Source organism: Vespa mandarinia, chromosome 1 (genome assembly GCF_050613455.1).
Source record: "Vespa mandarinia isolate Hongniang chromosome 1, ASM5061345v1, whole genome shotgun sequence".
NCBI classification, from domain to species: Eukaryota; Metazoa; Arthropoda; class Insecta; order Hymenoptera; family Vespidae; genus Vespa; species Vespa mandarinia.
Window position 1 is genome coordinate 1610001 of NC_140810.1, and position 6191 is coordinate 1616191.

At 33.6% G+C, this 6191-nt stretch overlaps 1 protein-coding gene across 1 annotated transcript in view; it reads right to left on the reverse strand.

Moving 5' to 3' along the window:
* Positions 1–5693, reverse strand: part of LOC118446058 (LHFPL tetraspan subfamily member 2 protein-like) — a 15696-nt gene extending 10003 nt beyond the window's left edge. The window contains exon 1 of the mRNA XM_035876228.2: positions 5287–5693. The gene's annotated coding sequence lies outside the window, so the exon portion shown is untranslated. The remainder of the gene's footprint in view (positions 1–5286) is intronic.
* Between the last annotated feature and the right edge of the window lie 498 nt (positions 5694–6191).

Sequence of the window (6191 nt, forward strand, 5' to 3'; positions counted from 1 at the left end):
AAAATAAGAGTCTATGCTTTAGAAACGTTGTAATTCATTCCTGAATGTTTCGTGTGAAAAAAAGAAAAGAAAAAGAAAAAAAAAAAAAAAAGAAAAAGAAAAAAAGAAATATATTTCGCTTTTTTTTCTCTCCAACATTTTATTGCAATAAATTTAAACGATATCTACATATTTCTCGATATGGATACGTATGTACGAATGTATATATATAAATGTGCGTGTGTGTAAAATTTATACATACATACATATATATTAAATATATATGTATATTCTACAGGCTGTATAAAACGTTTGTTATTCACTGCGTTTGAAACGTAGAAAGCGGATATATTTATACGGATATCGGTTAGACATTTTAGCGATTCTATTCGTGGCACCGGTACCATAACGACTATTCCTGCTTTCTGGTTTTCAGGGAACGTATTACCAGAAACGATTACGAATCCATTCCGCAGAGAGATAGCGACGAGATCGTTTTAAGATCCTTCTGGCAAGAGTCCGTTTCTTGGTACACGTTTCGTCGTTTCTCTATAGCTGCAATGATGAGAGAGAGAGAGAGAGAGAGAGAGAGAGAGAGAGAGAGAGAGAGAAAGAGAGAGAGAGAGGGAGACTCTGGTCGCATCGATGTGCACCCTAATCGAGATATTAGAATGCATCACGTTATGTTACCCAAACGATTCCCGCCGACATTGTTGACGTATGCTGGATAGAAAATTGAAAATAGTCATAAAATCGATGATTAACATATCATAAATTTGTCTCATAAGTTTTTTTTTGTCTTTTTATTACTTTCTTTCTTTTTTTTACGTTTTTTTTTTTTTTTTTTTTTTTTTTTTTTTTTTTTTTTTCTTTTTTTTAAGTAAAAAAGTGATACCTCTTCGAAATATATTTCTTAAATATTTAGATTAAACGAACGGTGTCATTTTATTTGATACGATCTGTTCAATGTTTTCAATTTTCATCGACCCTCTCATATTTTGGGACTCATCCCTCTCTCTCTCTCTCTCTCTCTCTCTCTCTCTCACTCTCTCTCTCTCTTTTTCTCTTTCTCTTTCTCTTTCTCTCTTGCAAGAAGTCTACCGGAGTCTAGGGGAAACTAAAATAACGAGCAAAATCAACAGATTCGATGTTTCACCGTACTGGTAGGCAGCAATGACGCAGGCGGTGGGTTCAAAATCGGGGACGCTCGGTTGGTTCAATGAACTCTGATGAAAGATAAGAGTACGACCGATTCAATTTTCTTTTCTTTTGTCTTTTCCTTTTTCTTTCTTTCTTTCTTCCTTCCTTTCTTTCTTTCGCCGTTGTCTTCTTCTTCTTCTTCTTCTTCTTCTTCTTCTTCTTCTTTCAAGGATATTCGTCCCACGACTCTCTTCGTTATTCTTCATTCAAAGGCTTTCGTCCATTTTTGTGTTTACTTTGCGAACGTAGACGGCGTACGAAAGTTTCCCTTTAGCTCGCTAACTACCTATCTTGTTGCAATTAAAATGCATCGCCCGTGATCGTTTGAGCTTTGCTACGAGAGTGACTGAGCGAATGACTCCGAGTATGATTATTTACAAAAAAAAAAAAAAAAAAAAAAAGAAAAAAGAAGAGAGAAAAAAAGAGAAGCTACCGAATAAGCTTAGATATATCTATGTTAGTAGACAAGAGAACAACGAACGTCACAGTTCGTTTGTGTAACTCGTACGGTTACGAAGTTTACGATCCAAGATAAAAAAAAAAAGAAAATCTTAGAAATAAGAAGATCTGATAAGCACCGAATGATATATGCTCGCCATGTTATGTGTCTCCATGATGTAATATCTTTCAAAAATCTTTTTTTCTTCCTTAATTTTCGTCTTAAATTACGTATAATTATTACGGCATAAGTTCCCTCTCGAATTATTCTAAACGATCATACGACTAATGGATTACTAATGGATTATTAATGGTTACGATCGTTATCGTCGAATTTTGATAACAGTCCGAGTATAAAACGAGTCGCGAGGCTGATGGTCAGTGAAAAAAAAAGAAAAAAAAGAAAAAAAAAAAAAAAAGAAAAAAAGAAGCGGGAGTCTATCTTTTGTTCGACGAGTCGTTCTTCGGACACGAGTCGCCCGCATTCCTTCTATGGGTACACAAAAAGAAAAAAAAAGAGATTGCCCCCTCCCCCGTCGCCGCCCCCCACAACTCTTTCTTTTTCTCTTTCTCTCTCTCTCTCTCTCTCTCTCTCTCTCTCTCTCTCGCATTCGGTTTCTTTTTTTTTTCTTAAGGAAAAAAAAGAAAAGAACTAGAAAGAAAGAAGGAAGAAAAAACAAAATGAAAAGAAAAGAAAAACAAACGAAAAGAAGAGGTGAATTTACAAGCCCGGCACGCTCGTAATGTAGTCGGCTCTGGCAGTCGAAACTAAACTCGCATCTGGAAGTACGATTTGATCTTCGTGGGGACGCTTTTTTATAACGATTTATCCTTTGTATGCGTTTCCACCAGTCGCGGCATGATCGTACTTCTCCGTCTTCCTCCCTCCCCCGTTCCGCCCCTAAGGAATGTTATCCATCGAAAAGTTTAAACAACGATTGATTAAAATCACAAAATAATTCGTAATGATTATTGACTTGTCAATCTGTCGTCGTTCAACGTATTGCCTATGGAACTCTATCATCTAACACTTTCTTCGTAATAAACGAAAGAATAAAAAATAAAGAGAGAAAAAAGAAAGGCGTGGAAAAGAAAAGGGAAAAGAAATTAGAGACCACGAAGAATAAATAAAAAAAAAGAGAGAGAGAGAGAGAGAGAGAGAAAAAAAAGAAAAGGAAAGAAATTACATCGAAAAGATATTTCATTACTCTCGCGAGAATCTTATCTATTTATTACGAATTTGAACGTCGCCAAAAATCTTTCTATATGGCATATCGTTCTCGATATCGTTTATGGTGATCGTATTAAATGTTGACTTGAATCGATCGGCAAATATGGGAAAACATAAAGTATGCCCTGTGCATGGAACGTGTCTAGCCATTAAACTAACCCAATAAGGTAGTTCTCTAACATACGTAGATAGATACGTGCTCGTTGTACGTGTATGTAATACGAGATATACAACTATGAAGACCCTGAATCGAGACTACGTTTGCGTGGGAAGCTGAATACGTACTACGAAATCACGATTCTTACCGATCGGAAGTAAATCGGTTCAAATGTAAGAGAGGGAAGTAGTGGTGATGGTGGGAAGAGGGGAGGAAACGTATTCCCTCTATTTTTTTTTCTTTTTTTTTTCTTTTTTTTTTTCTTTTTTTTTTTTTGTAAATTTATCGTATGACCTTATTATCTTTTCTTTTTCATAAATAAACCTGTTTCGATCTATCGATACGATAACATATACTTTCTGACGCTAGACACAATTTCTGTTTTTTTTTCTTTTTTCTTTCTTTTTTTCTTTTTCAAACAACAACAAAATTTTCAAGCTTTACGATCCAGCTGCTAAGTTGATACGTACTATTTTTATACATACTAATTTTGATTCCTTTATCACGGATCGAACGTAAATCGATTGGATTTCGAGTGGAACGAGGGATGGAGAGGGGGAAGTGACGGAAACGTATCCTCCCCTTCCCTTTTTATAATTTATTTTTTAATCCTTATTATCTTTCATTCAAAAAATAAATGCGTTTCGATCTTTCGACAATATGAATAATTTCGTCACCAAATGGAAATTTTTCTCATCTCAATGTTTTTCGTACGCTAAGAAGTAGATTTTCAAGTTTTACTTGATCACCTGTGAAGCGCTGATAAGTATTACGAAATTACGAATCTTACCGATCGGAAGTAAATTCATTTGAAAAAAAGTGATGTCGGGTTGTTGGAGGAACGGGAGGATCGGGACGGGGAGGAGACGTATCTTCTTTAAATTTATCTTTTATCTTTCTTATCTCTTCTTTCATAAATGTATTTCGATCTTTCGTTACGATAACGTTATTATTTCGTTACTGCAAATAATCCATTTTTAATGGCTTGAAAAAATATCAAGCAGATTTTTAAGTTTTACGATCAACGGCGAAGCACAAAGAAAGAGTCAGAGTCTATTAAATTCAACGGTGAAAGGAATTCGTAGGAAATGCCATTCGAGTTTCGGCTGAATCATAAAGAGAACGTTGCAAAGGGTCCGAATCGAAATATTTCAGTGAAAAAGAGTTGTTAGTAAAAAGAAAAAAAAAAAGAAAAAAAAAAGAAAAAGAAAAGAAAAGAAAAAGAATATATTTTCCATCAATCTTTTATTTATATCAAATATAAATAAAAGAACTTTTTATTATATCAAATATAAAAGATTTCACGCGTTATTCATTCGTTATTCGAAATTAATTTGACTCCACGTGAATCAGACCCAAACTATGCATATATCTGATTTCACTGATGAGACAATTAATCATACGATAAGACAGGCGTAATTTTTGAATTTTCACCAAGGTTATTACGAATTAAATGAAGTAAAGAGAAATTTTTCAAGTTAAAAATATATTAGGAAAGAATTAATATCGAAAAGGGTTATTATTCGAATAAATTTGTTAATTAATTGTTTCACTCAAAATTAGAACTTATTTTATCGTAATAGCTGCAACGAAAATGAATATTAACGAGAGTTATGTTCTAACAAGTGGGGTCGGTCAAAGTGCGAGTCATCTTTCGAAAAAAAAAAAGAAAGAAAAAAGTCTAAGAAAAGGGACGAAACCCTAAACCGTTCGACGAGATGCATAATTCATAGCGCTGACCTGGTATTACGATGCTGCCTGACGGTACGATGTAAACACTCATAAATTCATAAAATTGATAGACGTTGCTGTTCACATGAAAGGAAAAGAAAGGAAAAGAAAAGAAGAGAGAAAAAAAAAAAGAAAAGAAAAACAAACAAAAAATGCAAAGTTTATATTACGTGATCGTAATCTTCGATATCGATGAAGTTTATACGAAAATTGAGATAATTATCATTAAGGATTTGTCAAATGACAAATTAATTTTCGATGGAACGATTTCAAAGAAGAAAAAAGAAGGAAAGAAAAGAAAAGAAAAGAAAAGAAAAAAAAGAAAGATTACGAAGAATATTTTTTTTCTCCCTATCTTCTAATCTAAAAGTAAATGTTCAAGATGTCTTTTTTTCTTTTTTTTTTGTTTTCTTTCTTTCTTTTCTCTTTTTCTTCTTCTATCACAAAACTCATTGTTATTTAATATCATACACGTTAGATATTAATATCGACGATTTAAAAAAAAATATCGAATTAGAAGAAGCGCATTAAATTAATAGAAAGAGCTTACCTTTTATGAATTTCACACTGTTTAAGATCCCTTGATAATCCAAACAGAAGAATAAGAAGAAGAAGTAGAAGAAGAAGAAGAAGAAGAAGAAGAAGAAGAAGAAGAAGAAGAAGAAGAAGAGGAAGAAGAAGGAACTTTATCTTTCACCGGCACGATTTTACTTAGCGACTGAAAATCGAGGAAGAGAAAGAAAGAGAAAGAGAGAGACAGAGAGAAAAAGAGAGAGAGACACAGAGAGAGTGAGAGAGAGAGAGAAAGAGAGAGAAAAAGAGAAAAAGAAAAAGAGAGAGAGAGAGATAAAGAAAGAGAGAGAAAGAGAAAGATCTCTTCTGTCAGATCGGAAGGATCCACAGGAGCGTGGATACCAAAGCGTCACGAAGCGACACGGTCCGAGCGCTGAGCTAAACTGAAGAGAGTAGTTGTGGCCTCGAAGAGCGCCGTTACAATGTAGCGCAAACTCGACGAGCATGAAGCTTGGCATAAGGGCTACCGCCGAGCGACAGCCTGTTCTCGGCCGTCAAGTCATTTTTTTCTTTTCTAAAAATACAAAAAAAAAAAAAAAAGAAAAAAAAGAAGAAAAAGAAAAAAAGGAAAAACCCCTCCCGATCATCATTCCTAGGTCCAACGTTCTTTTTTTTTCTTCTTCTTCTTCTTTTTCTTTCGCCTTTTCTTTCTTTTTTCTCTTTATTTTCTTTTCTTTTTCTTTTTTCTTTTTCTTCTCCTTTTTTTTTTTTTATTTAACATAACGCACATGCGATGAACAGTTTTAATCCTTTTCATAATTAAAATATATAATGGAAATTTTGTGTAAAATAATATTATACAAAGTGATCTAATCTAAATTAATTATATATGGACGTCAAAATTTTTATATAAAGACGAATCGCGATCATTCTATAATATAT